Source organism: Alligator sinensis, unplaced genomic scaffold (assembly GCF_000455745.1).
Source record: "Alligator sinensis unplaced genomic scaffold, ASM45574v1 scaffold1009_1, whole genome shotgun sequence".
Lineage (NCBI taxonomy): Eukaryota > Metazoa > Chordata > Crocodylia > Alligatoridae > Alligator > Alligator sinensis.
In genome coordinates this window covers 436,180-450,861 of record NW_005842995.1, presented here as the reverse complement: position 1 = coordinate 450,861, position 14,682 = coordinate 436,180, and positions in this window count along the sequence as shown.

Below are 14,682 nucleotides of genomic sequence, written 5' to 3'. Positions count from 1 at the left end.
ATATGCAAAGAAAGGGTCTGGCAGTAATCCCCTAAAATGAAATCTGTCAAGTGCCTCTCAGCCGCTTGAGTTATTTTTGGCTGCAAGATGCAACAGAATGTAACTTTTCAAAAAGGAATAGTAGTGGTTGAACTCCACTTCCCCTTATGGCAATAGCAAATTCTCCCTGCGATTTCAATGGGAGCTATATTCAGAGGTTACTAAGTGGCACAGCACTGCTATGGAATTCATGACTGGGTCCAGAGATAACCAGACATACCAACAAACCAAAACCAGGTGTGACAGTAATTGCATGGTACACTGCACTTCCCATCAGATTTTTATCACTCTTTGCCATCTCTTTTTCTGTCTGTACAACATACACAGAAGTCCATGTCTAGTGCTGGGAAACCTCACTATGTAAAAAGATGGGCTCACAACATCTAAATAAAAGAGCGAGAGTCACTTGGTAGAACTCCCATGAAAAAAAAAAATCTCTCTTATCAGAACTGTGTCCTTTGTGTGTACAGGCAGACATAAGGTGCAGAACAAAAGTATAAAGACCTCAGCACTACTGAGAACAGCTTCCATCTGCTGCACAGGGAAGAACGTGCAAGTGAAACACTTTTAGCAATAAGTACAACCCTGAAGGACCTGTTCAAAATAAAATCTCTATTATGATGAGTTACTGGAATACTCCACCAGGTGGTGCTCATAGAGCTCTTCATTTATCCTTCACATCAACAACAACAGTAGCAAAGCTCACACTAGGCAATCTGCATATGCTGGCAAGTGCAAACAGCAAAAATGTATTGGGGTTTTAGTGACTGTGCAACAGAGGTACTGGAGCAAGCTATGTGCAGAATCCCCACAGGAACACAGGCAATCCATGTCACTTCTGATCTGCTAACAACTCTCCCCTTCCATTTTAGGACTTGCCTGAGAAAGAGCTATCAATCACGCCAAAATGGTGACTGAATTAGGACCACTACAATCTTTTCTCTTGTGATCTACATCAAAACAAGCCCAGGGGTTCAGACAGAAAAGCCAAGTTCACCATGGGCCTTTTGTTCAACTCACCTTCCTGCAAGTCACCTCTCTGAAGTCAAGGATTTGCACCCACCACTATTTTTATTTGGAACATCTTAAAGCTTGTTTCATGTCATTTGGTGGTTCCCTTCACCTTCAAGAACTAGTCCTGGCCAACACCTCTGAACAAGTGTCCTTCCTCTCACTCTACTTGTAATTTTAGACTCAATTTCCTGTTCACTTCCAGGGTACTTCCATGCTGTCTCCCTACCATAGGCGCGTTTCATAAACCTACTCCACAGGCCACCCGCCCTGGTTCATTCAAGTCATTTTGGTGGTTTGCCTCAAATTCCCCCCTAATAGCTCATTTCTGTCATCTTATCTGCAGAGAGTGAGGGGCAAAAAAGAGAATGGAAACATTGAGATGTATGTGCCTCACCAAGCTTAAAAAAGAAAGAAAGAAAGAAAATCACCTGATCTCAGCAGCTTATTTCCAATTTCCCCAGCCATTTTTGTGCCTGTTTATGACCCTTCCCCCTTCCTCTTCTTCCATCATGTTTATTATAAATTCCTTTGAGCAAGAACTGAGCTTCCATTCATTGCTGAGACAACAGCACCTGTTGGGGTGCTAAAAAAATAAGTGGTAATAAAAATGAGATCTGGCTACTAAAGCTGGTTTGAAAAAAAGCGACTATAGGGACTGAACAGTTCTCACTGGTCAGAGAAGTTTTGCATTTATGTCTGTGGCTTTCTACTTTTAGCCCAGAAGTTTATTCGCAGAAGGCAAACTAGGAGTCCAGAAAAGATTCATACATCTGCTTATTTTAACATGCACGACCAGTTCCACTGACATAGTGGAAGGCCTCATCATTTAGCAAGACTATAATGCACTAAAGTTAAGGCTTCACCAGACATGGGCCTATTCAATAACAGCTTAAAGCTGTGACAAAGAATTTGACAGATAAATCCAGTCAGTGTAAACAATGAAACCCACAACCCATTGTGGTTTCTTACATGAACCAGTCTCAAAAAAAAAAAAAAATCGTAACAGAGTCTCTGAAAACTCCTGGATGAGCTGCCAGGTTTTCAACTCCAAGACCAGTCAAGCAGGTATGAACAGACAGGCCAGTGATTATGAAACAGCTTTCAAGTACTGAGCATGAACTCAGCTTTCTGACTGGCCATTGTTGCTGGCACACGCATGTCAAATCCAAGCACACTATAGAAATGAAATGACTTTGCTTTATAAATTCTGTGTCAACAGCTGTTAGATACCTCACATTTCTAAGAGATTATTGCTTCACTTAGGTGGCTGAAATCAGTTGCTCTATTAACATCAATTCAAAAGTTACTATTGACATAAATAGGGCCAGGATTTCACTCTTGGCTTTCAGTACTGTGCTTTGTTTATAACACTGTATAATATCACACAAGTTGGAGGATGTAAAACAGCATCCATTCATTGAGGCGCAAGATTGGGAGGTGCCTTTCCCACATCAGCCTCATATTTGTTTGAGGATCATTGGCATCTCCAGACATTCATTTCCTTATTGGTAAAATGGAGATAATGCCCCCTGCTTTATAAGGCAATTATAAGACCAATATGTGGCAGGCATTTCAATATCTTTAACCATGAGCTATTACGGGCAAGCAAAGCATTTTTAAATGATACGGACAGATGATCTTGTATCTAACTCCCCTCAGTAGATTTTCTTTTCCAAAGCCTCCACTATTAGCTTACCATATCCATTCCCTATAAACTGTCATCTCCTAAGGCATTTTGAAAAATAAAGCAAACTCAAACAACTAATAGCAAAAGATAGAGCGCCTGAACCAAACAAAATGTCAAGCTATTCAGCTCCATCATGAAACATTCACCCAGACTGGAAATTAGAAAGTAAGTTAGACAACATCAAGGTGGTCACCATCATTAGTGCCTTCTTAGTAATTATTACTACTAATGAAGAACACTCACCCACACTCTCAATAGGCTTTATAAAATATGACTTTTATTTTTCTGTTTTTCATCAGAGGAAAGTAAGTAAAAAAATTAAGCAATTAGCCAATAATCTCCAAGTAACAAAATGCCACAGTGGAAAATGAAAATCAGGTCCTCTCCCTATCCTGTAACTTATTAACTAGGTCACCCTGCACCCAAATATATGAAGATTATGACTTAATATTAACAGCCTAGTTTTAGTAGAGAGAATTGTATAGCTCTTCAGAACACAGCACCCTTATTTCTGTAGTTATATAAGCCTCCCTCCCCGCAATCTAAAAACAACACCCTTTTTTGTATCTTTCATATTTCTAAAGAATTACTGGTGGACAAATTAACATTTATAGTTACAAAATAAGTTTAAAAGTAATTTTGCCCATGAGGCCTTCCTGAGTCCCTCTACCAGTTCATTTAGTCTTATAACCATGGTTTTCTGCTTTCATAACGTGTTTCTTTTCACACAGCAAAAGGGAAAACTGTAGCAAAAAAGCAGAACTGACTATTTAGATAAAACAAGAAATATATTTACATGCCTGAAGTGAAAGCTTAAGTAGAGAGAGCAGATATCAACTACCTTTTTGCTATAAATTACATCCTCTTAAAATTACTTACATGTAATAAATATGTGAAGTTACTCATAAAGTTACTCATGGTGACTTACACTGAACTGTGAGCAATACAACATGTTGTTTTGCTGCGGATCTAACTCCCTTGGGTCATCTGTTTACCCTGTTTCATTTACACAGACCTGTCTGGTATAAAAATATAGTTGTTTGCAGCAGGTACCTGCCTGCCCCTGTTTTACTCTTATTTTAGTCAGCAAAGGTACATCTTTACTGCAGAGTTTACTCAGGTTCACCAGCCGTCACGAAGAATGGGGCTCAAAAACACTGCCAGTTTTCAGGCCTTATGAGGACAACCAAACAGTGCACATCTGAAAACAGGGACTACGAGAGTAAAGGAAGTCAGAGATGCCTTGTAACATTCTGGGAAATATTGTGCTGTGGAGTGATACAACTCATCTGCACAGATCTTCTGTTAACATGAGATTTTAAGAGCTGCCCCTTCCAGCCCCTTACTGTTCCTCAGGCACTCACACAGCTAGATTCGCCCACCGAACACTTAATTAAAAACAAGCATGGCCTCATCAACATCCACTGTGTAGAGCATGCAGATCTCAGAAAAAGTGAAAGTACAAAGTGCAGACAAAACCAACAGAACATCAGTGCAACATGCAAATGTGTCCCAGCATGGCTGATCCACTTCAATGGGAAAAATAAACATGGTCCATTGTGCCACCTGTTGATGAAGTGGGACAACAAGCAATGTGCTCTCCCAGGGCTTGAGGGGCCTGGTCCTGCAAGGTCCAGGAATTCCCATTCGAGATCAAGCTCCTCCTCAAGCCCTGGTAGTGCCTGCCTGGCTTTCTCCAGTTAGAAACACATGCCCAGGAATCCCCAGGGCACATCTCTTTAAGTGGGTAAAGTTGGGGTTCCCTGCTTAGAGGACTGTGCTCCAAAGATTCCCAGGAGCACATCTGTAAGCAGGAAAAGCTGGGCAGGTGCTCCCAGGGCTTGATCCTATGCAGGAATTCCCATGATGTACAGAATCAGGCCCTTCAAGCCCACAGAACACCTGCCCGGGGTGGCTGGAGGGTCCGCGCAGTAGGGCTCTGCAAAGCTTCGGTAGCTGATTCGATTCAGAGGAGATTTGGCCTGGTTCGGCTATGCCCTGCTGTCACCCAGAGTGAGCCATGCCTGCTGTGGGCCCCATCTCCCTGCCTGGCCCAGCCTCGCGGCACTTTAAAAAAAAAAAAAAAGGAAAAAAGAAAAAGCCCCACACTCACTGGCTCTGGCAGCAGCCATCAAGGCCTCTGAGGGCTCATGACAGAGCCGCCCTACAGAGCATGGGGCAGTGCGGGAGCAGCGGGGATTCCCCCCCCCCCACTTGGCACCCACGTGGCAGCTGCCCCATGGCACGGGTGCAGCACAGCTTGGCAGGGTACTGTGCACTGTCTGTCTCAGAGGCCCCCGATCACCACTGGTTTATCGTGTCTTTTAGAATACAGTACTACATAGAATCATTTTGGCCCAAGGGCATGTCACCCTTTCCCAGGCTGAATTTATAAATGGACAATTATAACTTACAGACAAGCCAGTAATGGAAATGAGTCAGGCCCATGGGTATTTATTTATCAGGAATCTTTGCTTTAAAAAAAGAAGGTAAAAATACTTGTGCTAACATTTGAAAACAGGATCTTGCTCAAATATAGTAACGTTTTTAAATGAATCTTTATTAATGGATTTACTCAGAAACATGCTTTAATGCAATAAGCAGCCACTAGATTAGCACTTCCCAAACTTCTCTTCAGCATGACCCCATTTATGGCCCCATTTCCTCAGCATGGCCCCTCACTCCCCCCCCACAGCCCCCCACTCTTGCGACCTCACCCGCTGATGTTGGGACCCCATTTGGGGTTATGACCCACAGTTTGGGAACCACTGCACTAGACTATTCCAGTCTAGTTGTGGAAAGGATCTCATCTTCTCTCTGTCTCTTTCCTGTACCACGACATATATAATAAACCACAGAAAATAACAAGGTGCTATTCAATTACGGGACACATCCTGCTTTCATTTAAATCCCACACAATGTTACAGCCTTCACTGGCACAGCAAGGCTGTGGAGAAATCCAGGTCTGCAGGGCCAAATTCTGATGTCAGTTATGCTGCCAAGTCTGAAATTACTCTAACTCGAGCTGTGTCTGAAGGAACCTGTCTGCATCAAGAGAACCGCTTACAAGCTAAGGCTTCAGCACTGTTACAGGAACATGGCTAAGTCCCAACTACAATACATTTTAACTATGGTATAACTGATTCCCCTGACTGGTCTAGTTGTAGCACAGTGTGTAACTAGGACTTAAATTAATCCTTAGAGGCCATCCTAAATTTATTCTGTTGTGGTTAGGTGTATTACAGGGATTTTCAAACATTATTTACTTAACCAGCTCTAACTTTGCTTTCTGAGCCATTACTGATTAGTTTAAAATGCTACTTAGCATAAGAGCCATTGATATATCCAGGGAGATCACCCAGGGGCACCACACCTGAGTACTAAGAAATGGTAAAAACTGTCAAAACGTTATTGATTGTACAGACCAAAAAAAGGTTTGCTATATGCAGCAGCTGTCTTTTTATATTGGTGACAATCTGCAGCCACAGAAGCTCAGATGCTTCCAACTTAAAACCTGGACCTGGCTTTGATTATAGTATTTTAAAATCCAGAAAATGTGCGTCTCACAACTATGGCATAATGCACATTTGCATTGCTTTTTTAAAACAATGGTGTGTCCCAATACGTGTTTTCACTAAAAAGTCACATATGGCAGGCCAAACAAACAACCCAGTACACTCGGAGGCAACATTGTGGAGACAACTGAGGAAACAGCTTGTATGTGGAAAGATCCACTGGCAGGGAAAATGAGCTGGTTTGACATTAGAAACACTTTGCATGTGCACTCTTAAAACAAGCAAGGCCAATTTAAAATGCTTACCTCCACACATTCAGATACTAGGCAGACACTGTAAGTATGAGCTGTATTTGAATCTGAGTTATAGATTATAACCAGCTGAACTCTAGGGTTTGTTCTAGAAACCGACAAGTCTCTAGCCTCTAACATGGTGTTCAGATTTTCTGCTTCATTTTAATCAATATACTCCCCAGCAAAAGATACTCCATGCAAGCAGCTTGATCCTACTGATAAAACTGAACAGCTAACTGAATGGCAACTGACTTCTATAGTAGTAAGGTCTCCTCTGAGAATTGCTTGTGCCATTTTGTCCTCTGAAGTTAATGGAAGTTTGAGGTGTGCAATGAATTCAGGAGACAGAAATGGAAATATAGTGTAACCTAACACAACCCTTGGCTCCAATCTTGATCCCACTGACCTCTGTGGGAGTTTTGGTGTGCAATGAATATAGTATTGGGCACTGTAACTGGAATACTAGGGAGCTTTAAATGGACTGAAATTAGAAGAAAGAATTTCAGTGCAGTCATGAAACTGAAAAAAATCTGTACTATTCACAGTGGTTTTACTGTTACCATTATGACAAACATTGGCAGCAATGGATTGCTATGAAGAGACCTCACTTCATGGAGTCAAGGACAATGAATTTTCAAAAGCCCCAGCTATTCAACCACATATTTTAATAATTCCCTTATTACACAGCTTCAATGAGATCTAATTTGAAATACGTGGTTGAGTGACTTTTTGAGAACATACAGAACGTAATCCTTTTAGAAGGCAAAGCCTTTTGATAGAGAAGCAGCTAATGATTATTGCAACTTACTACCTTATCCTCTTCATAATCATGAGATACTTTCACTAAGTGTCCATAAGAATTCGTCTGCAGTGACCTGAGAATGTCCTGAATTTATGTAACCACCAATAATACCAAGACTAAGATGATGACAATCCATGAGACCCAATGGACAGTTTCCAAAAATTTTCTGATGTTATACCTTGGTGAAATAAAAATGGTTACAAACCTCCAAAAATGGATGCTAGGGCCAACCTTGTTAACTCTTCTATTCCTTCTATAAGAATGGAAAGGAGGAAAAAGTTTACCCAATCTACTGTCAGTGACATCGCATTTTGGTGCAAATGACTGGTGGCACTTTAAAGATTACACCACTGGTTTGGGGGTTTTTTTGCCCCACTAAAGGAGCAAAGTAACCAACAAACTTTACTGAGAACAGAGTTTCTTTTTAACTGATTAAGCTGACTGTGGGTGGAGCTTGGAAAAGTACATCTCCCTCCATATATTCCTTCTCATAACCCTCTTTGATAACCCTCAGGTAAGAAAAGAAGGGGCTGTGGAGACAACAAGTTTGATACTTTCTTTTTCTCTAGTTTATTCTACATGAAATTCTTTGGTTTCTGAATTATCAATGCTGAGCAACTTCTGTTTTGCCTTGCAGGAACCATCTATTCTTGATAACATTGAAATGAGACATTTTCAATTATCTAAAAGATTCCAACATTCCATCAGTCTTTTCTACATATCCCATAAGCAGCTCATCTTCAGGCTATCTAACATTATTGCTTATTTGTGAGTTTTTTATCCCAGGACATCTGGACAAAGAGTGGACAAAATCCTAAAATGGTAGTTTATTTCTTCCACACAGACCTGGCCAACTTCATCTTTAGTGACTACCATATTGTTGATTTACTTTACAAATGTCTTAGTATGAAATCCATGATTTTTGTTGCCACTTCTAGACAAGGGAATATACCCCAAGCTATTGCTTGATGGTTGACCTGGTGCTTTTGAGAAAGGAAAAAAAATAAAGTTCTGCATAGCTTTAAGAAAATAAGTAGTAACTCAGAAAAAGAATCTGAATTTATAGAAATCAAGAAGGGTGGCATAAAGACAATGTGCCATTCAGAAAGTCAGTGACATACATGGGTTGGGATTTTCCCCAAGGAGTCAGAGAGGAAGGCCTAATACAGCCATACTAATGCTCACCTGGTTACCTCTATCCATCCTACCCACTTATGGACTTATCTGTATTCTTAAGAGGTGAATTACATCTACACTCAGGACAAGGCCCTGCCTACTCATGATTACTGTTACTTTTTCATAACTTATCGTTCAAGTAAATGTCTTGTTTAGAAAAAAATTAAACTTCTTTTTGCTAAGTATTCATACATTTCAAAGACTTCACAAGCAGAGAGGGGCATTTATACTCCTATAGAAGAAAATTTTCAGAAGACTTGGGGTTTGAGATCTCAGTTTTATTTCCATACAAAGCAGACCTTAAAAATAAAAAGGGACTCCAACTTTTAAAACAATTCATATAGCTAAAGGTTTTCTAAACAATTGAATCTCACAGAAAACTGTAAATGGAGGATTTGAAAATGAGGTGCTATATACTCCAATTTAAATGAGTTTCAATCTTCAATAACTTTTGCCCAAAGTTAGTAAGATGAATTTGGTGTTGTTTCTCCTGTGAACAAAATTGAATATGTGATCTATTTATTCAGCCATTGGAAATACATAATTATAGTTTATTATAAGCACCAAGTATAGAATATTGCATCTTGATACTGATCATATCCTTTTAAGTGTTTCAGTGTTTTTATAGATTCATAGATGTTTGGGTCGGAAGGGACCTTAGCAGATCATCGAGTCTGACTCCCTGCCCTGGGCAGGAAAGAGCGCTGGGGTCAGACAACGCCAGCCAGGTGCATGTCCAGCCTCCTCTTAAAGACCCCCAAGGTAGGGGAGAGCACCACTTCCCTTGGAAGCCCAATCCAGATTCTGGCAACCCTTACTGTAAAGTTCTTCTTGTTGTCTAACCTAAATCTGCTCTCCGTCAGTTTGTGGCTGTTGTTCCTAGTTACTCTAAGGGATGTCCCGGTAAACAAAGCATCTCCTATTCCTTGCTCCTCACCCCTGATGAATCTGTAGGTGGCCACAAGATCACCTCTCAGCCTTCTCTTGCAGAGACTGAAGAGATCCAGGGCCCACAACCTCTCCTGGTAGGGTTTTGCCTGCAGACCCCTAACCATATGAGTGGCCCTCCTCTGGATCCTCTTGAGGCTGTCCACATCCCTCTTGAAGTGTGGTGCCCAAAACTGGACGCAGTACTCCAACTGCAGCCTGACCAATGCTGCATAGAGGGGAAGTATCACCTCCCTGGACCTGTTTATCATGCACCTGCTAATGCATGATAAAGTGCAGTTACCTTTACCGATTGCTTTGTCACACCGATGCCTCATGTTCATCTTGGTGTCAACAATGACTCCGAGATCCCTTTCCGCTGCTAAGGAGGTCCTCCCCCAGCCTGTAAGCGTGCTGGTGATTCTTTCTCCCTAGGTGCAGCACTTTGTGATTGTTCTTGTTGAACTGCATCCTATTCTGTTTTGCAACTTGTCCAGATTCTCCTGGATTCGTACGCTACCCTCTAATGTGTTAACTTTACCCCATAATTTAGTATCAGCTATGAATTTGGACAGAGTGCTTTCCACGCCCTCATCCAAGTCACTGATGAAGACACTGAACAGCACAAGTCCAAGGACTGAGCCTTGTGGGACTCCACTGCCCACATCTTTCCAGGTCAATACTGACCCATCCACCACCACCACCCTCTGGGTACAACCCCTAAGCCAATTTGCCACCCACCTGACTGTGTAACCATCTATGTCACAGTCACTCAGCTTATCTGTGAAAATAGGATGAGATACCATATCGAAGGCTTTCTTAAAATCCAAGTAAATGACATCTACCTCGATTCCTGCGTCTAAACATTTTGTGACCTGGTCATGAAAAGAAACAAGGTTAGTCAGACAGGATCTATTTGCTATGAATCCATGCTGGTTGCCCTTCAGCACTGTTTTTCCCGCTGGATTCCCACAAATATGATCCTTAATAATTTTTTCAAAGGTTTTCCTGAGGATAGAGGTGAGACTAACTGATCTGTAGTTACCCAGATTCTGCTTCCTCCCCTTCTTGAAAACAGGGACCACATTAGCCCTTTTCTAGTCTTTTGGGACCTGACCTGAGCACCACGAGTGCTCAAACAGCCGTGCCAGTGGCTCTGCTATGACACCGGCCAATTCCTTCAGCACCCTTGGATGAAGTTCATCCAGGCCTGCTGACTTAAAAACATCCAGCCCCTCCAAGTGTCCCTTCACTCAGTCAGCGCCAACAGTTGGTGGGCTGGTCTCCCTTTTGTGCCTGTCTATGATCCAATTGGGAGATTTGTCCCGATCCATGTTCAGGAATACAGCGGAAAAAAACCTCATTGAAGAGCTCAGCCTTGTCCCCATCTGCACTAATGGCCCTAGTTTGTCCTGTAGGGGTCCGATGCTACCCTGTGCCTTCTTTTTACTCCCTATATACTTGAAGAAAGACTTTTTACTGTCTTTAATTTTTGTTGCCAGTCTAAGTTCCATTTCTGGTTTGGCCTGTCTGACTGCCTCCCTGCAAGTGCGGGCCAAGTAGGTATGCTCTGCCTTGGTAGCTACCCCTTTTCCTTTCAGTGCATTCAAATTGAACAGGGCTCTTTAGGGAAAAGATTCTTATTGACACAGTCAGGTACTCAACTAATATTCTGGGTTCTGTCTACCTATTAACTTAAAAAAAAATCCTCTTATGGACCTTACCCTAGGACATTGCTACAAAACGTGGTATAAAATACAAGCTTTTATCACTAGGTATGATTAACTGTACATGATTTAATTATTTACTGATATGCTAAAAAATAGTTGTAAAATTCTACATTTTCATTAGAAATGCATGACTCATGATTTTTTCCTCCTGTTTTTCCCTTTAACCCATAAATACTTTGCATGACTTCACAGGGCACAAAAGGACTCTGCAAATGTGACAGAAAAATAATGAACTCCCAACACTTTAAATTACTGTCACTTTCCCTTAAATGAAAGTTCTGCCCAGATAGGAACTTAATTAAGAATCTTGCTAGTGGCTAGAATCAAGGATGAGTCATGCAACTGCACATACCAGAGGAACCTTGCTAATTATATCATTGCACCGAAGTGCTGAGAAAAGGCTGAACAGCATGTATCTGATAGAGAAGCAAGTACAGACAGCCTCTAGAGTCTAGTTGCAGCAACTGATGGAAAACTAGTCTAAGTAAAACACCTTCATTGTGCTGGCAAGGTAATTTTCCAGTTATACTTCATGACTAACTGGTAGTTCTGATGGGTCACGCTGGACATGTGGTTTTCCACAACCCTTAATCGAAATGATTCAATCTTTAACCTCTGCATGTGGAAGGCTATGAGGACATCAATGCCTGATGAACATCAAATTGACATAAATAAGTATACTCAAGTAGGGCACTTTCCCCACTACAAGTAAATGTCTTCCTACTTTTTTGCTGCATTTTGTTAACATTGAAAGAAAAGCTGTGAGATTTTTCTTCCAAAAGCAAAGGTTCTCCACCTGTGTAATGCTGTTAAGACAGAAAAGCCTTCAACCACATTAAATTTGATTTTCAAACTTCACTTAGCTTGGACAATGAAAGCAGCCTAGTCAATTCCACTTGCTCAGTCTCATACATTAACACACCACCACAGTTTTCACATGTGGTGCAAACCCTACAGGAAAGCGGGGGGAAAGGGAGGAGGGGAGGGATAACCAAGCCACCAACCCCAGCAATTTTTATCAACAACTCTACAGGAGACCTTGGCCATTCGCTGGGGATATGTTCTGGAGATCCCCGTAAATGGCGAAATCCATGAATACCGACGAGGCTCCCTGTCGGGCCCCACAGCCACCCCCTGCTCCCCCCCCACATTGTTCACGGGGCTCCCCCGCAGTGCCTGGGGACCAACCCCTTCCCCCCGAGCACTGCCGCGGCTGCTCTGCACAGCAGCAGCGGCAGAGAAGATGCCACCATTGCCACCTCCCTCCCTGTCCCCGGGGCTCCCCCGCAGCACCTGGAGACCGACCCCTTCCCCACCCAAGCGCCATCACGGCTGACTCCAGGAGAGAACATGCCACTGCTACCACCACCACCATTACCTCCTCCTTCCACACCCCTGGCGCTCGTTCTCTGCCCGCCTCCCGGCTCTGCCCTCCCCCATGAATATTTGAATAGTGAAGTTCGCGAATAGCGAGGGTTTCCTGTATATAGATGTTATGAAACTAACTTTAAAGCAATATGGAGACGCAGGCCCATGTCCTGCAAGGGTATCAAACTCATGGGTTTAGACCAAAAGTTTATCTTTGCCCACGATTACAACACAGCTATACTTACTTGCTCTGGGTTGCTCCCTCAATCAACATATTCTTCTTCATTCACACATACTGGTAGTTTTTGCAATATCTACCGCTGCGCACTGCTGTTGAATAGTTTGTTCCTACAAACTATTCAACTTAAGCCTCCAAGGACACAGATAAAAACGACAGCAATGCACACTGCCACTGTCCTTTACCAATGGCCTCGAATGTTCCATCCCTTCTGAATGCTCATAACAGCTGACATTATGAAGCCATTTGCATTCTGCTATACTGCACTGAATACTTTTTTCCCAACCTGCCAGAAACAACAGCTATTGAGCACTAGCCCTGTTGGTTCTCAGCTGATGTACTACACAACTAACAAGCCTGCAGAATGGGAAGATTTTAAGGTGGCTCTTCTTTCTCTAACCCAGTGGTTCTCATCCAGGGTGTTGCACTGTGGCTGCAGCCAGGTAAGACTACGCTGTGCACACTCCTGCTGCTTTCTGATCAGCCTAAAGCAGGCAGGAGCTAGCTCATCTTAGCCTTTCCTGGGCAGGCCCCTCCTACACTCCCCCAAGAGACAGGGGTTTACAGGACAGTTCCACTAAAGTACCCGTTTCTGGCAGGAGCAGGGGAAGGGGCAGGTGAACCAGGAAGGGCTACACAGCATGAGGTGGCTCCTGCCTGCTTTAGGCTGATCAAAAGTCCTACTGCATGAGGAATATGTATACATGCCACAGCTCTTCCTGGGCTGGCTGATAAGCAGGTGCCTGACAGTTTTATCACAAGCAGCAATACCCAGTCAAGTCAAGAAACACTGAAGTGAAGTGAGGCAGCACCAACAGTTCTCAATACGAGATGCTGCCAATTCATAGAAGTGGTGGAGGGGGAGCCCTGATCCTGAAAAGATTGAGAGCCACTGCTCTAAGCTGTACTTCATCAACGACTGGCCTGAAATTAGTGTAGCTGCATTGGTCAAATTAGACAGCGATAAGCATGTGTTTGCAGCTGTTGAAATGATGAGATCAGGGCTTTAACTGATGAACATAGCAATCATGACACAATCTAGAAATATCAGCAAAAGTCCATTTCTGAAAATAAATCAGGAGCATTTAATCTTTCTAAGCACTGCTATTAAGTGCTTGTAGGTCTTCACCAGAAGTTGTAGGAAAATAGTAGTTTATAGGTCTGAGCACACTCAGAAGTCACTACAGGGTCCTTTTGGCCCACTGTCATGAAAGACGAGGCTTCCTTTGAAAGAATATTATGCAGCACAGAGCACATGGGACTGGTTCAGCAGCAGAGCTCATTGGCTCATACAGCTCCACAAGCTGAATCCAGCGTTGGGGCCATATGTTTGGCACCCCAGTATAAACCAAATGCTGACCAATATGATTACAGTTTTCTTTAAATGCAGACTGGGTGATATTAGTGTCCATGGTTCGTGTGTGCTTGCTGGTCGGAGAGAGTGCGAAAGAAGGAAAAGGATCAAAATCCCAGCCGGCAGCCTACTTTCCCCTGCAGAAAGACCCACAACTTCTGTGGACTGGACTGAAGTCACCTCAAGACCCATCAATGAGCCACGGTAGAGATCATCCTTGAAAGGAGAGCCAGTTGACAGCGACGGCGATCGGGAAGAACGAGGCGCAGTCCAGCTTCCTCCTTCCTGTTGAGACCAAAAAAAAAAATCAAACTAGCCAGAGTATACTGACTTTCTCGTGCTTTCACCCGAACTCTACAAACGCATCAGATAAAGTCAACAATCCCCATTCACTGCTTCCCGGGACGGGGGAGGGAGCCGGGCAGGGCCAAAGGGAGAGGGCAAATCCTGCGTCCGTGCCGGGGCCCTGGCTGGATGCCCCATCCGGCCTGAATGGGCGGGAGGCGGACGCCCGGCTGAGGTGCTCGGCTGCGCAGGGC